The sequence below is a fragment of the Anopheles nili genome, chromosome 2 (assembly GCF_943737925.1).
Source record: "Anopheles nili chromosome 2, idAnoNiliSN_F5_01, whole genome shotgun sequence".
Lineage (NCBI taxonomy): Eukaryota > Metazoa > Arthropoda > Insecta > Diptera > Culicidae > Anopheles > Anopheles nili.
In genome coordinates, this window is record NC_071291.1 from 65,295,400 (window position 1) to 65,311,980 (window position 16,581).

The window sequence follows — 16,581 nt, forward strand, 5'->3', positions numbered from 1 at the left end:
AGCGTTTTACAGGCAGGTAAAAGGATCGCTGCGAGGACGATAGAGGACCATCTAGTAGCGTAAACAAATTAATCAAAGCTTTAGTTAGATACCAAAGCGGGAAACGTGCGCATAGAAGGAGAGGCGAGCGAACGGTCGAGAGTGAAACAATCGAAAGAGGAATCAGTTTTCCATGTATTCGCTTCTGTACGTACAGTTCCGCTGTGAGGCGGCGGTAAACGGCAACTAATCTGGCTATAATGATTCATATCTCGTCAAGGTGTACTATACTCCATACTCCATACTCTGCACAAAATGATTGAATGGTCGCGTTAGAGAGGAAACAGTACGACGTGAAATTGCAGCCTGTACCAAATCAGTTCTTAAACGCTTTCGTTTCGGAGGAAGTTGCCTCCAAAGCATGTCTTAGCGCAATGTGATTTTGTGTTTTGCAGTGGAGTCTGCTGGTGTATGAATTGTATAGTTTTTCCCCCCCCCCCGCTCAGTATCAGGATGTAAGGACGGTCCGTTGGACCGGTAAGAATCATAATCAAAAGCATATGAATGCAAGCATACGAATCCCGCGACACGATACAAGTACAGGTGTTTTATTTCTTCACCCCGCGGCAAAACTGTGTGATGGAAAAAAAAACATGCAAAACGAATGGACAAATAAAGGCTATAATTATTTAAAATATAAAAAAACCGAGAATATAACATACTTTGCCGCTTTGTTACTCATACAGTAAATTATGTTGAGGTTTTAAACGATTGGAAATTAAATACGAACGTGATTCCAAAACATTGCATCAACAAAAAGTTGTTTACATTTCAAACCTCGTACGGCGAATGCGGGCGAAAACAGTCCGGGCGAAATCGCTCTCTGACAGCCGGTGTTGATTGCGTATCGTGCTCCCCTTCCCGCTCACTTGGCAGCAGATTGCTTATTCGATCCCGTATCAATCCAATCGTGTTGTTTGCAAAACGGATACGGTGATACAAGCACGGTAGCTAATTCTTTGGCAAACCGAACTACACCGGATATCCTGCCAAGTGTGGCGTGGAGTGGAAGCGTGAAGAGCTATAAGGTTAGTGTTCCCCGGGGCGCAGTACACGAGTGAAACAGTTCTTTGCGTACGCGCACAAACACACGTCGCGGCTCACGTCGTGCGGGAGACGTTTTTTGTTATTATTGTTCCGTGGCAGCAATTCACCCTCGCTATCTCTTAGATCAAGTGATACGACCAAGCAGTATTAATAAGTAACTAAGCGTACGTTTTTGCCTGTGAGCAGTGATCGTGACGTGTGTACGAGAAGTGTCCAGTAGTTAAAATAAACCGACCCTAAAGCAACCAAAACCAAGCCCCCAATTGTGCGCCGTGCGTGCGTCGTGAATAACCCCTCGGTGTGTTGACCACGTTTTTTGTTCCGGTGGTGAAGGAAAGCATAGCCCAGCTTCACCGGAGTGATTTCATCGAGGCCCTCCATTGTCGCTGGTGTGTATTCCAAGTGTATTGCCCCTTCCCTCCCTAAATTCCGATCCCATATCTGCGGCTCATATCATATCGTTGCGGTAGGATTTATTCACCTTCAAGCAGCCGCAATTCACCGCACTGAAATCTTCATCGATTATCGGTCGTAATTACGTTTGTCATTGCGCACGAGGACGCCGCCTCTGCTATCTCTACCTGGGTGGCGCGTTTGGTGGGTTTGGCGGATGGCGCTACGGCCCATTCCCTTCCATAACTCATCCTGTTGATGCGCTTGTCCAGATGGCAAATAGGTTTGCGTATCGTTTTTTTTTGTTTTTCTTACTTCGCGCCCATGCGTCGCATAGAAATGTGCCGCGCTTTGCGTTTGGTTTTACTTAAAATAGTTTTTCAATCGTTGCCTTGCATTTGTAAATTTAGCATCTTATTCCGCATTCTTGCGCTATGCTCCAAAAACAAAGCACATCCCCCATCCGGTAGAAACTTCATTATTCATCATCGAGAACCATCTTCTTAGCGGTGATCTCGCGCGTGCTCTCCATCTTTTCCGTCGCTCATGCTCGACGATCTCATCTTGTGCTGCTTTCTATGCCGGGTTACGATCCTCGTGGAACGCACGTGAAGATCGTATTTAATTAGCGCCCTTTGGGAGAACACCAGAGCGAGAGCGAAAGAGAGCAAGCCAACCGAGAGCGAGAGAACGACCGCGCGCACGCCGTGGCTGGAAGCCGTGCCTGGACGCCCAGAACGAGCGGAACGGCCAAGTCCAATTGTGGCCGCTACAGTTACGTGCTGGAATTCAGCGAGATCGTGCGCGCGTTACCGTGGCAGGTTGTTTTTTGCGGCTTGGCATCGGATGTGTGAGATCCTGGGACTTTCGAGACCGAGATCGTGTCATTTTGTTCAAAGTGCGCGTCGTTTTTAAGCTACCATAAGCCAGTGCGCGATCACATTAACGTGACGCACACATCGGGCAGTGCTGTGGTTAACCCGGTCTTCCGCTTCTTCGTAGTGGCCGCTTGGTGCGTGCGCCAGGGGCGTAATTATGCCCGAACGTCTTTGGCCCGCGATCGGTAGCTCCCTTGGCCAGTTGTTCGGCATGGGACGGCGGTCAGAGCAGGGCTACGAGTCGCTGCCCCAAACCATCTTCGACGAGGAAGATCATGATGGCGCTGGCAGTGACGATTACCCGCCAGCCTGCGGAGTCAATGGGGACGGATACCTGCGGCGTATCGACGACGGCGAAGGGTTCTTCCGACGGCTCTTTACACCGTTGCTGGGGAAGGCCACCACGAAGCCGGTGAGAGAGCAACCAGCATCTGGCGCGTGAATACGGCATCCGCATTCTAACTCCACTCGAGCTAACATCCTGGAGGAGTTGTGTTTTTTTTCCATCTCTCTTCTTTCGAAAAAAAAAACTATCGGCAAAAGAAGCCCACAAAATTGACAAAACACCGCTCGTCCGTCTTTTGGTTCTCCTCTGCAAGTGCCCCTTTTGCTTGGATGTGGTTGATTCGGTGTGTTTGCTTCCTTCGCCCTGTCCCTGGGTCAAATCTGGAAATCGATCCCACTTCAAAATGTCCATAGCGTTAGATTGTGTGTGTGCGTGCGTGTGTATTATTTTTTTTCTCCCCATTTTATGTTCTCTCGTTCTATGCGTTTTCAAATTATTCTTGCCCTTCCTTTTGGCGCGTAGCCTTAATTAGATTATCCCACTGTGCGCTTCTTCCCCGAACGCGTCGTAACCTTACCTTCGCGGATGCTGTTGCTTTGGATAAAAATGCCGTTTTCGTAACAAGCAAATAAAGCTAATTCAATTTGACCGTTTTCTGGCGCGCGTGGCGCCGTGTAATGACGCATGATTTTATTTTACCTCAAGCAATAACGCTTTTGTTTTCATCCTCTCCACCAGTACGGTTGCAGTCCATTATTTTGACATTCAGTTTGTGCACTACCGTTCATTGTCAAAGCTAAAAGTATCCTTTTTGACAGTCCTTTGTTATTTATCGGTCGGTAGCTTCACCGTACCCTATTTGGGGCGGTGAGACAGAAAGCCTTGCAGGCAACTCTCTGTGGCACACGTCATCCTTTTGGCTTAGCTTGCGTTACGTTATTGTATCCTGTGGATCAATGAGGGGGTGAAAAAGAAAAACACTTCTCTCTGTTGACGACTGCAAATCCGAGAGACAACGAGAGAGCCGGAGAGGATAATGATAAGGCGTAATTCTCTCTTGTGTTGTGTCACTTTTTGCGCATAGTCCTTGTTGTTTTCCAGTGTGTGCTTTGGTATTTTTTCCACCCTGTGTTGATTGCTTTCCCGAGCTTTCGCTCTCTACTACTTGGATAAAGCAAAGCTTTTATGTAGAGTTTTCCCCTTAAGTTTCGCACTCTCTCTCTCTCTCTTATTTTTCGCGTATATTTACAACACATGCAACCTGAAGTTTCTTTGTGTTACGGCAATATGGCATGTATTTGTTGTTACAAGCGTACCAAGCGCCGTTGCGCAAAAAGGACGAAAAAGGCAATGCGGAAAAATCACCTCGGCAAAGGATACACTCTCCGCGTGCTCCTTTATCGGATGATTTGTTTTACCAGCGAAATCAGGCAGCGAAAGAGACCGACAACGTTCGTATACGTTTAGAGAGCGAGAGCGAACAAGCTTTAAGATCATGAGCACTAGCAGAAAATAGACAAAAATCAGAAGAAAGCGAGAGAAAGAGAGCCCGAGTGAGATGGTAAGAGCGATCCAACGTGTGGCCCCATCCGTGCCAGGTTTGTCGGGAAATTGTGTACCGAGTTCGGCTCACTAGATATCGCCTTTCCGTGCAGTGAAGGTCGGGCCGTGGAAAATTCGTCACCTCGGCCAGCGAGGGGGGATTTTCCTGTGCTCCTTGGTGTGGTGGGCGGGAGAAACCGCACCGTGACGCCGACGCTCAAGTTTTTCGCTCACAAGCAAGAAGGCAGTGCCGATGTAGTTACACCGGATACAAGGATTCTTGCGCGTAGCGCGTAACGGAACGGCTGGATGCAGGTGGTCTGAGCGTGACGACCGTAAACGGTGAAGTGGCCCAATTTCCATCGCCCGGAAGGGCTCGTCCTATCGCGAGTGTACACGTAGCGCGATCGCTCCAACAGTGGTGCTCTTTTTTCACCTTCGATTGGGAAGGAATACAGCCCCCTAGCAACTCGTGCTCACTACCGCAAGGTTTGCGGTCATCCTGTGCGGGTGGACGGTCACGTGCGTGTATGTATGTGTACGTGTGTGTGCGTGTGGAGGCGATCACGTGAAAGTTTAGCGGTGAAAAATTCGTGGAAAGCCGGATTAATTTTGCATCAAACAACAGCCGCGTAAAGTGAACAGTATTTCGCTTTGTAAAAGCTCAGATCGCAGTAAGCTGGAAGTTTAAACCGCTTCGAACAAGCTAGCAGAAAGGATACAGTGGTTGAAAGCAACATGCCCGGAAAGGCGAAGGAAAAAGTAAAGTATCGTTTCGGGTTAAATCGGTACCTCGCTCCACCTGCTCTTGCTATTGGTGCCATTTAATATGTGTGGCGCTTTCCTTTGCGTGTCGTTTTGGTTGATTTTCCACACTGACATAGTACGGCTGCCTCTTCTATTGGGGTCAACTTTTAATTACTTCCGGGTATCTTGATCCTGTCCGACTCCTGTCACGCTGGTTTGCTCTGTTCGTGACACTTGTTCTCTCGCTCTCTCAGTTTTTACCGTTCTCTACCACATGCGGTCATTTTAGATCGTTATTTCTTGTGATTTTATGTGATTTACTATGTGGTATAAGTAGAATGAGTACAATAGTTAGATGACTTAAATATTTATGGATTTAAAAATAATGAAATTGGAATGGAAATGCTTTTTGCACCATTTGTTACACACATAAGAGCATTAATTATTTACAAAGCTAAAAAAACAGGTGTATATCGTCTCCGTTTTCTTGGTTGGTTCTTTCAAAAAAGTTATTTTATGGAACTTAATGTACAGTTCAATAATATGAATACCAAGTTATACGTTCGAATGATTGATGGAACACATCTAATACCATCGAGTATCGATCCAATTTAACTGCCCCCATCTGGAATGCATATGATCGCCTGCTGTCTGAGGAAAAGTTGTGCATCGTCCTTATTAGAAACCCTAGAACCTTTCGTAGAAATGAACGCATGAATCAATCGGACAGTTTTCTTGGTTTCCGTGTGGTATTGCCTTGTCTGATGTACATTTTCCCCGATCCATGAAACCCCATCCTTAGTGAAACTAACTTTTAACAAGCTGTCGTGAACGGATTCCGTTTGTGCATTCGACATCTGGTGTGTATCTGTAACAGGACAATAAGGATCTTTGTCCCCGTTGGCCCGTCTGTTGCCGATGATGCAGTCAGCGAAGCGTAAGGTAAGGTTACTTACAAGATTTCCCAACCCGTTTTTTCAGTATGAAATCTGGAATCATGGCAGCAATTCGTCGTCGACCATACGAGGATACGCTGAAGTATGAATCATAATAGTTCTCAACGAAAATATTTCAATATGCTTCTAATATATCAGAGAAATTACACGCTCTTCTTGCTACAAATTAGGGGAATTAAATGCTATTTTTTTGGTATTACAACAACCATTTGGCTTCGACTTTTTTCATGGGTAACAATTCAATTTAGTTGTAGCGAACGTTCGGTGTCAGTTCTCCCAATGTACGACAAACAGACAACACGTCAAATGTTGCTTCCGTTACCCGGCATTGGGAAAGTATTTGCTCAATGTCTGATCTGCCGGAAGCACTTGCTATCTATCGACTGCTCACTTGCGGCTATTTATTTTATCATATTTACTCGGTATTGTATGTTATCAACGCCCTGGACAATCAGTCGCAATGGACCCGTTAGTTGAATGGATTTTCTTTATGGATATAATTGCACAACACCAATCTAAAACATACAACAACTTGTTGTGGATTGTGAATCAATATAAACTATTTTTTGTTGAGTATCATTTTTGTACAGTCTATTCATTTGTACGTTTAAATTGCACACCTTTAAAAGTAGACAATATTGTGCCAAAATGCGTTCGAAAAACATTGTCCCCTAAACGGAGCTGCTTCAATGTTGCTATCATACCATTGACGCCATTCGTCTGCCAGTCTAGTCAGGGGTGGACACAAAGCGCTTTGTTGTCTGGGTATCGGGAAGAATTTTGCTTGCGGGCGCCGAGCCGACAGCGTATCTTGTGATGCCTCTTGAAATTCTGCTAACGAACAATCTCCACGCAATGAGTATTTTCGTGCTTTTTTTTGTATACCTCAATCTTTCCCTGTTGTGCGTAATAGAGCGCTCGAATAATCACCCGTGCTGTCGCTCGCAAGTTCGTATCTTACAATTTTCCATTACTTCCGCGAATGGTAATTTCCGGCAGCTTTATATAAGCCTTTCGTGCAGCGGTTTGCGGAAACCCTTTAGGGACAATGGGCGAAAATTGAACCACGTTCTATAGAAGCATCATTATGGCTACATTTTTTATGGCCTTATCTGTGATACTGTTGATAAATTTCTAAACTTTTTGAATGATTTATTCGATTTGATCTATTTCCTATGAAAATTATGTTCGTGATATTCCCGGATAGATACTTCCTAACCAAGTTTAAATTTTTACAAGCTAATTTAAATTTACGAAACCATTAGTATCTCATGAAACACATGCTGAAACTTAACTCTCATCAAATATATTTTTACATATTCGAACATTGACACTGATACGGGGTTGTCAGTTCCATCGATTGCGGTGCCTGCGGTAATCTTGCTGTGTTGTGTTCGTCACTGTGATGTAAGATCGGTTAAGATCGCTCCGGGTAGTCACTCGAGATCATTATCAGTCAGTACCGTGCCTGAAGCAGCCTCACGGTGCCGTAGTTTGTACCACGCGAAACAAGCGTGATTATCGGTAGAATCGTTGGCAAATCTGCCAAAACATGCCCATTAAACTCGACCGGATTTGCTAACCACCGCCGGGAGAGGTTTCACTCGAAAAAGGGTTAAGTGAAGTGATTATTGTGCACTTTAGTGTGCTTGCGGTAGTGTATCCATGTACGATGGGGGCTCTAAACAACTTACGACAAATGACATGTCGAACAGGTTTGCTGCTAGCGCCTTTCTTTGCCTTAAGTGGCAACCGTTTGCAAATTTCAAACCCATGGAAAACCTTCCACCGAGGAGCGGTGAACGTTACACAAAATTACCATTTTACCTTTCTCCCGATGATAAATCACCACGGGAAACTACATCAAACGCAAAGGCGAGAGTTCATTCACATCGCGAACCCACCACGCCAGGCGGAGGGACACGCTTCATTTTCATGCCGTGGGGGTTTTTTTTTGTGGTGCCGGCTACTTTCCACCGAATCGTTATGCTTCGGTGATGATTTGCCCGGCAGGAGTGATGTGACTGTCGTCTGATTTAAAATTTTACGAATGATGTTTTTGCCAATTGGTACGTGGAGGTGCGTGACTTGGCTCAATTAAATTGAATTAGAGCGCGTAGCTATGGATGTTGGCATCACTATGCTGGAATGTTACTGTGACTATTTGGAGACATGACAGGGGAAAACTGGACGAAAAAGCAACTAATGGGTGGTTGCGTGCGAAAATGTCATGAATATTCCATCTGAGATTCGAATTTTATTAGTAGCAACTCAACAGATTAGAGGAATTTATGGGGTTTTTTGCGATTACTGCCCCACTGAAAAAGCCGGGGATGATGTCTCGTTTTTCGAATCGATGGAAAGATGAGCGGTTAGTTTGTTAGGAATAAAAGGAGCAATAAATCTATATGATCGCCGAACAGGTGTTCATTTTTTATTTAATTTCGATGCTAAAGTATTTTTATTCCATTGTTTCGATAATAAATAAGCAATAATTTACGAAATGTGAAGTGTTAGTCACCAACTAACCATGATAAGAAAAGTTCAAATATACTTGGTTATTCCTGCCAACTTTTTCAAGCATGCAATGCTCTCTCATTTTAATCTTTAGTTCGCTAAGCTTAATCACCTCTATTTTTCTTTTCAAATTTTTTCTTCTGTATCTTCATTCTGTCGCTAGTATCGATCCAGCTCGTCATACTGTTGCTGTTCAGTACTTATACATGTTCGAACAGTGAAGCTCTTTTTTTTCGTCCTTTTTCCACGCCACGAGCGCTAGTTTGTGTGCCGTAATGTCTGTATCGTGGTAGTTTTATCGAACTGGAAGATGGGACGGAAAGAAAAAGTGTATGAGCTATCTAATGGAGAGGGAGAAAAAAAAGGCACAGAAAAAATCGATGCACTCCCATTAATCGTCCTTGCACACTGCGCTCCATCCTAGCATTCATAACGTTGCCTGAGCAATGGCCTGTACGTGGATTGTTTCACTGTCGATTTTTTCATATTTCCATGGCAACGGCCTGAGGTAGCACATGGGTGCAAACCAAGTTAGCAGGACGGAGAAGATTTAACCGTGTCTGCTTTTTTGCTTGATATTAATTCTTTTCAAAAAGAGAAAATAAAAACTTCATCCTTTCTGTAACATTCCCAATCCGTATATATTTTTTCTTTACCTTTCACTATATGGTTCATTCGTTATTTCCATTGAGGGAAAGAAATAGTATCCATCCATGTCAGGTTCAGAACACTGTGCTTACAGAAAAAGTGAACTTCGTTGTGCGGAATATCAGCATATTTTGCTGGTATAAATATGTTGCTAAATATAAGATATATTCCTTTATAAATTCGATTTATATTGGAGTTAGAAGAAGTGTTTTTCTTGTTTCGTATAGCTTGCTGTATCAGTCTACGTTGCACAAGTGGAGTTTCTTTTTGAATAGATTTTTGTTTTTTTTTTGGTTTTTTTTTATTCCAAAAAATAGAAAATCTCTGCTTTTGGGTAAAAATTCATTGGCACCATCAAATGGAAAAGGAATCCACCCATTTCCAGCATCTGTCATGGTAATACACACTTCAGTGGTTCGAGCTTCCGGTAGCGCCGCCTGCTAAGAGCCTCCAGAAGATTAAGCGGATACATTTTCTTTCTTTATTTTTATTCATCGACGTTTTAAATATAAAGTTTGCTCGTCGTCAGCCCAACCGTGAAAGTGGGAGATGGAGAATAGAAGGAAGTGTGTGAACCAAAAAAAAGGATACTGCCAAGGATAGATATCCGACCGTGGGATGAACCCATTTTTCACGGGCCATTAGAACGCTTTTAGATAGGTTGCACGTGATGAAACGTTAAAGGTTAACGCTTGTCTTGGTCGTGCAGTCTTGCTGAGTTTTCAACAGCGATCAAGATTTCTTGAAGAAAAAAAAATGTAAGGCAAATAATCAACGCTTTTAAGGGCACTTCAGTTGAATGGGTTTGGTTGGTTAATCTAGCTATAAGCGGTTGACTAAAGTGGACAGATAGACAAACGGGGGCTTTTTACTTGCGAAAAAAAGACCATCGATTTTTTTTTTCTAACCGCTCATTAGTGTACTTTTCATTAACGGTATAAACAAATTAACTTTCCAAACTGAATTTCCATTCGTGGGAAAACCACCAAACGAAGACGACAGCTGACGACAGATATTGGTCCATTGGAAATGCAAACACTCCCACAGCTACGGAGCGCAATCAAATGCGAATAAAAGTCCGTTTTCCTGTTTTCTATTCGAGCAAAATTTATGCCCCCCTGCCGCGTGGAAGGGTTTTGGATGCCTTCCGCGGGAGGTTCCCTAGTTGCGCTTCGGAAAAAGCGAAGCCTGCGGGAAAAGTTTTGCCTGTCTTCCATCCATTCCATGCCGTTTCCGCCGGTGGCCGGAAGCGCGTCAGAGAAGCACAAGAGAGGGGTCGGATTTGCGGTTAAGGAAAAACCCTGACTTTGATGTTTCGTAAGCCCTTTTTCTCGGCGTCTGGTGCGGTTCCATAGCCCCGAGTGAATAAACTGTCTCGGTTTAAGATGTACACACGAGTGAGGAAAATCATTTGTATAATAAAAAGCGAAGCAAACTGGAAAGGCTGATGACGGAGGAAATTCCCGTGTATCCCCGTCGGCTGATGATCCACATTGTACTCCAGCGGCTCGTGGTCTGAGGCGTGTATCGGATGGTGTGCCTAATGAACCCCGCAGTCTTGGTTGGGGAAGTATTTCCGAATCAGATTTCCGGCTATTTGGGTTTTCCATAATGTGTTGTGCATGCGATATTCACAGCGGCAACATTTTGCAGCGTAAAACAAAGAGAGAATACAAAAGAGTTTGAAACAGCGGAAAAGAGAGAAACACAGCTGTAATCCTTAATGTCTACAGAATTGTTACGTGTTTGTATCCTCGCTGGTTGGTAGAAGGCTTAATTTTTGGACATCCTTTCTCATATCCTTGTATATCCTTTCATCTTTCATCACCCGACATAATTTGCCAAATGAGAGGCTTTTGACCTGTGTATATTTTCATATGCTCATTTTAAACCTTTGTCATTATTTTTCTCTTGAAAACATGTCTGCGTTTTACGTCGTTAGGTATATATAAATTTCCCATTACTCTAGAGGTATGATAGTTTTTCAGCTACAGATTTTCGTTTGCCTCCGGATGTGTGTGTGTGAGTTTTATGCTATCGAAAATTCATTATGCTTATCCACATCCGTATCCGCCCCATGAAGCTGTTTCTCTGAATGTACAACGTTTCTCTTGAACGCAAACATTGAAAACAGATGGTTTCATCCTATCCGAGTGAAGCAGTTCTGGAGTGCTTTTTTCCGTAGTGTTTTGCACTCATCGTTGTTTATTTGCATGAAAAACTTGAAATATTTTTTTTTGAGCTGAGCGATCAAAATCTAACTATGCTTTCGGGCCTTTGAATAAAGGTTAGTTTTTGCTGTTCTTCGTTCTGATAGAGAATTAAACGAAACTAGGAGAATGATGGAAAATTTCACATTAAAAACGGGTATTCTTATTCCTCGTCACATTCACTTTTCGCTAAAAGTGTTGCAACCTGTATAAGTGCGATTCGAGTTTGGCATAGACCCAGAGGTGAAAACAAAGCGTATAATAACCCATTTTCTAAAAGGACGCTTAGAATATATGTTTTTTTACTCTCGCTTTTTCGATCCAATTTCTGAGGCCAAAAAATTGTATTGCTACCAGTTATGTTCCGAGTGATAAAATGAGAATTTTCGTTCACATTTTTCTTTTTGTTTTAGTCACTCCGTTAGTGATATTTTAACATAATTAGCAAAATTGTTTTAGCTTAGCTTCACTACAAATAAAATCATGCTTTACTGATGAAAAATTTTAACCGAGTCAGCCCGGGATAAGGCTCTCTGCGGCTGTTGGGAGGAAATGCCTTTCAGCTTACAGATAATTATTCAAATCTAAATACGGCCAGGCCGGTCTTTAATAAATTACGTTAACAATAACAATTATTAAAAATTTTAGCTTAAAGGTATTTATAAAATGTGTCAAGAATCTCCCTGTATAATTTGTGGAATTATTTTTTACCATCGTTGTTTCTATCAGTGTTCTTTTTATTACGATCAGCTCGGAAACTACACCATGTTCTATGTGGTTGGAAAGTTTATGCATAAAAGCATGTATAACACGGCTGGACTTGTCGGCGCACAGCCTCCTATGTGGGCATAAAATCGCGTGTCACTCGCTACATGTCAAACGAAATTACGCTGCCTACACCGGGGTGATATGCGATGACAGTGTACTTATTTTTGGTTGCCATAGATCCTAGACGGGAAAATGTGTTGGATAGTTTCCCGCCAACGCCTGAACAATAGAACAAGAAAACCATCGACCAAAATGGTCACGTTCAGAAAGGCCTTACAGATGTATGCGACCACAAGTAGTGACGGTCCTTGTGAGAATCGCGCTGTCAAATAACATACTTTGGGGAGTGTACATCGCCACCGAGCGCCATCTAGCGGAAATGCTCGTTCCCATGCCAATCTATTTTTCACGCTCTTCATCTGGACGACGTTTCGCACAAAAGAAATCGGGAAAAATGTGATCTCGAAGGTTTAGGATCCTCTCCGAATTTTTGAGAAAGAAATTTCCATCTCCAACGGTAACAGTGTGTCTTGCCGTGTCATTCTGGGGTAATGTTGGCCACAATTTGGGTACGGAAAAGCAACAAAAAAAAGGACCACATCATGTATTGGATCCTTTTTCGTAGAGTTTTTTGTGCTCTATTTCGAGGCTTTGGTTCTCGATACGTAGCAAAATGTTTGCACAAAAAGCATGCCACGTTTTTATTGCATCCACACCACCGCACGGAGTGAAAATATTTTCTACCGAGCCCCCGATGCGGAGGTCACATCGCGGATCAGGTTCCATTTTTTTCTCGTATTGTCAAATATTAGCATTGCATGATGGCAGGCTGATTGTACGAAATCCCCGTAAAAATGTCCCAAATGCCCGCCCGTCCAGCGAAAGTGACGTTTAACGGTGAGTAGCGGCCGTTTTTTTGGTTTTGTTACTCTTGAAGCGTGAAGTACTGTAATCGGCCATTGCAACAAAAAACCATCAGGATTTGCTGGGTCTTTTTTCCCTTATCATAAGGATGAGATTGTTTTCCGCAAAGCCTCGGTTGTGAAGAATGATGCGATTGCTTCTTCCTTTGGCCTAAAACGAGCAGCGTTTTTTCGTGATGGAGGAAAATGCTTTTTTTTGTTTATTTTTCTCGGTCAGAGAAAGGAAAATTTTACCGTATAAAACGAAAATTCCAAAGTGGAAATTGGCCCACCCGCGTTGTTGTAAATTCGCTGATGAGCTGATCCAAAAAATAAAAGAAAAACACGAGCCCGTATGAAATCCGTGGCTAGGCTCAGACGCTCAGCGCTGGAAGAGGAACACGTTCTCCGGTCCACTCCCGGCGGATGTGTATAAATGGCTGTTGACATTGTGTTTGAGGAGGAGATGAGTTCGACACAAAAACAGCCACCATGCGCCGACAGTCGAGCGGTTTGAGCGGTACACACATTCTATTTAGCTGATTGCGATCGCACCCGGGCACGATGTAATGTCGAAAGGAACACAACTTCCGGTGGCTAATAATCCATGCGTCCGCGATGTCTGCCAACCGACCGATGGGTGGCTAATGTGTAGGTGGTACATTCATCGGCACCACCACTCACCCCGACCCCCACCCGGAAGGGGTTTGTTTTCGTTCCATTTCCATCGGACGACCCTCGTCGCGTTTTTGGGATTTTATAATCGATTTTTCGGTCCAGTGTGCGCGTGAGTATTTTTTGGCCCTGTGGGGTTTTGTTTACGTACCGGACGGTATCGCGAGCTATGGGAAGAATTAAATTTTCATCTTCATTACAGCTTTACTGCGTGCGATATGAATTGTGAAACAGTAAAAAAGAGTTGGAATTCACTGAAGGTTCGAGTGAAAGGAGCATGATTCAAACAACAAAAACCAACGCAAAAATGTATTATGATAACTGCGTTGTTAAAATAAATTATTCCAATAGCAATAATGTCAAACGTCATTATTTGATGTATCAAATTTTAAATATTTCAAATCGCTTCTAGCGCATGACAAGTTATGAACATAACATGAATGTGAAGCACTTAACCATTGAACCGATGAACCCCGCGACGTGTCATAGAAAAAGCGCATTATTTTGCGAACCCCCCGCACAACCCCGTGAAACCGGCCAGCTACTAATAGGATCAGAAATTATCAGTTGTTCGCCATTTGGTGCAACAAGCGGAAACACAATCGTTTCACTTACCGTTAAGCCGGCTTTGCTAACCGTCCCAATGACGGGTGCTTCCGTTTCTTCTGCCGCCCATTGCCCGCTTTTTCCGATTTCCACGACTGATGTGGTTCGAGAATACGTGTGCGGTGTGGCACACATTATCAGATGCAAAACACTCCCGTTGATCACAAAATGCGTTCAATTAGGGTTCGGGAGAAGAAAAATCATCGCTTCGTCCCGTTGAGGATCGGCGTTGGGGTGTTTTTTATGGACTTGAGCACGGCCAACGGGTGGACTGAGTAGTAACACTTTTCGGTTCCTGTTGAATACGAATCCTTTGCCTGTGGTGGGAAATATTCTTTGGGGTTTTGTTCGTACCCACCCGTAGGTCACTGAGGAAGGGACTATCGAGTGTTTGAGTGCTTTGTCTGGTGCTCTACAGTGCCATTTCTGTTTTATGCAACTTGATGGATACTTGAAAGGATTTACGTAGATTTTGATGGATTTTGAAAAAAATGGTTTTGAAAAAAAAACGGAAAAAGATGGTTTATTGAAAAAATTCAAAAACATGATAAAAGCATGTTGAAAAATGTTATATAAGAAAAACAGTATATATAATTCAAAAAATAGTTAACTATTATTTATTTAACACATGATACGACCTATTGAATAGCAGTGGGAAAGCTATAAATTGGAAATTATGTATATTCTACATCTACTTTAATAATTTCCTCAGAAAATCCTTTTCCGCTACAAAAATGACGATGCACTGTGGTGGAAAAATGCTCGAGAAGAATCCAACCACTTTTCTTGCCTATTTTTTGTGCTATCATCATAATCTTTCCGTCACTCACTCCGTGCTTCCGTCCCACGCTGATCGGGGACATTTGTGACAAGTACATTTGATCGGGGAAAAGGCAAAAAGAAAAACGTGTCTGCTAGGGCGTTTAGCGCAAAACGGACGCGCCGCCCCGTTTAGGACCTCATCACAATCTCATTTGCTCGTGCTTCACGCATGTTCACCGCCCGTCATCGGAAACCCGGATTATGCTTCGACTCCGGTGCCATTTCAGCCCTGGTACGTGTACTGCGGTGAAAGGGCTAAAAGGTGGCCTGCCCGAAGTGGTAATTGATTGAACGAGCGTTCCAGCGCGTTGACCAGTTCATTCTGACCGTAACCGAGGGCCGGGACCGTTCGTTGGAACGGTTTGTTGGCGTGCTTTTTCGAGTGTACCAATCGACGCAGTGTTGGAATCCGTTTGGCGGAAAGTTCCAGCAGAACAGCCATTTTCGTTGAAAGGGAGCTACTTTCGTCGTATTGTTTGGTTGCTTCCTTCGATGCTAACGGCGGGCAGAAAATCACGGTCATTGTGAGGATTCTAATGGAGTACTTGAATGCAGTCGTATTTTCGTGCCCTGCTACCATCAAAAGGTCCTTCGAATGGACCCTTTTCAACCTAAGAGTTCCTTTTGCAAGCGTTCTGCTGTTGTGATAATAAATGTTATAATAAAAACAAGTCGCTTATTATAATGTTTATTAACACTAATCATTATTATGCTTGTTTTATGCTAGCATTTTTTATTTTTCACAGTCGTCTTGGGACGAGTAATGGCAAGGAACTTTATTTCTTTTCTTCTTGCAATTCGTCTTGCAAATGTTTTTCTGTGCGTACGTCTTACAAAAATTATTAAACAATAGTCCCACTTTAAAGCGTCTCGCTTTGCGTGCTTAAGATGAATGAAAACTTTTTTTCGCTATTGAACAAACGCACTGCTGCGGTTGAGTAAAAGTGACGATGGGCAAACTGCCGGCCACCCCCCAAAAAGAAGGAAAGTCAAACATTCCGCTGTGAGGAAATTAACTCGAACGAAAAACGTGAAGCCAAGTGTGAGGGAAGCCATCGCTCTTCGTCTTCTCGAAAGCGGAAAATGTAATTCGTCTAGTCAGTCAGCTTTCGCGTTCGTTCGCGTCATTCCACCACCCACCGCGTCACTGAGGAATGTTCGGACGCCCGGAAAATTACGTTACGATCGGTTTTGCTTTGATGGTAAACCGCAGAGATTTTAATTAAATTTGTCCGTCATATTTCACCGCGGCCAACATTATCTTGACAGTTGCCGTTTATAACGGTGGATCGATTTTCCAACTCCCCCGCAGCTCGATTGTGAGTGTAGCACGAGTCTGTATCATTCGCGGTATATTAAATTTCACCTCCCATGTCCAATGGCGGGTCAGTCCCAAAGCCAATCGGTTCTCCTAGCTGTTATCGGTCGATGTTGTTCGATAGTCGACTCGAGGAGTGATTGCTCGACGTCGTCTGCTCGCTGACATAGAGACCTTTCTCTCCGCCTGGAGGTAATTGTTCTAATTGCCGTTTCGTGGAAGAAGAA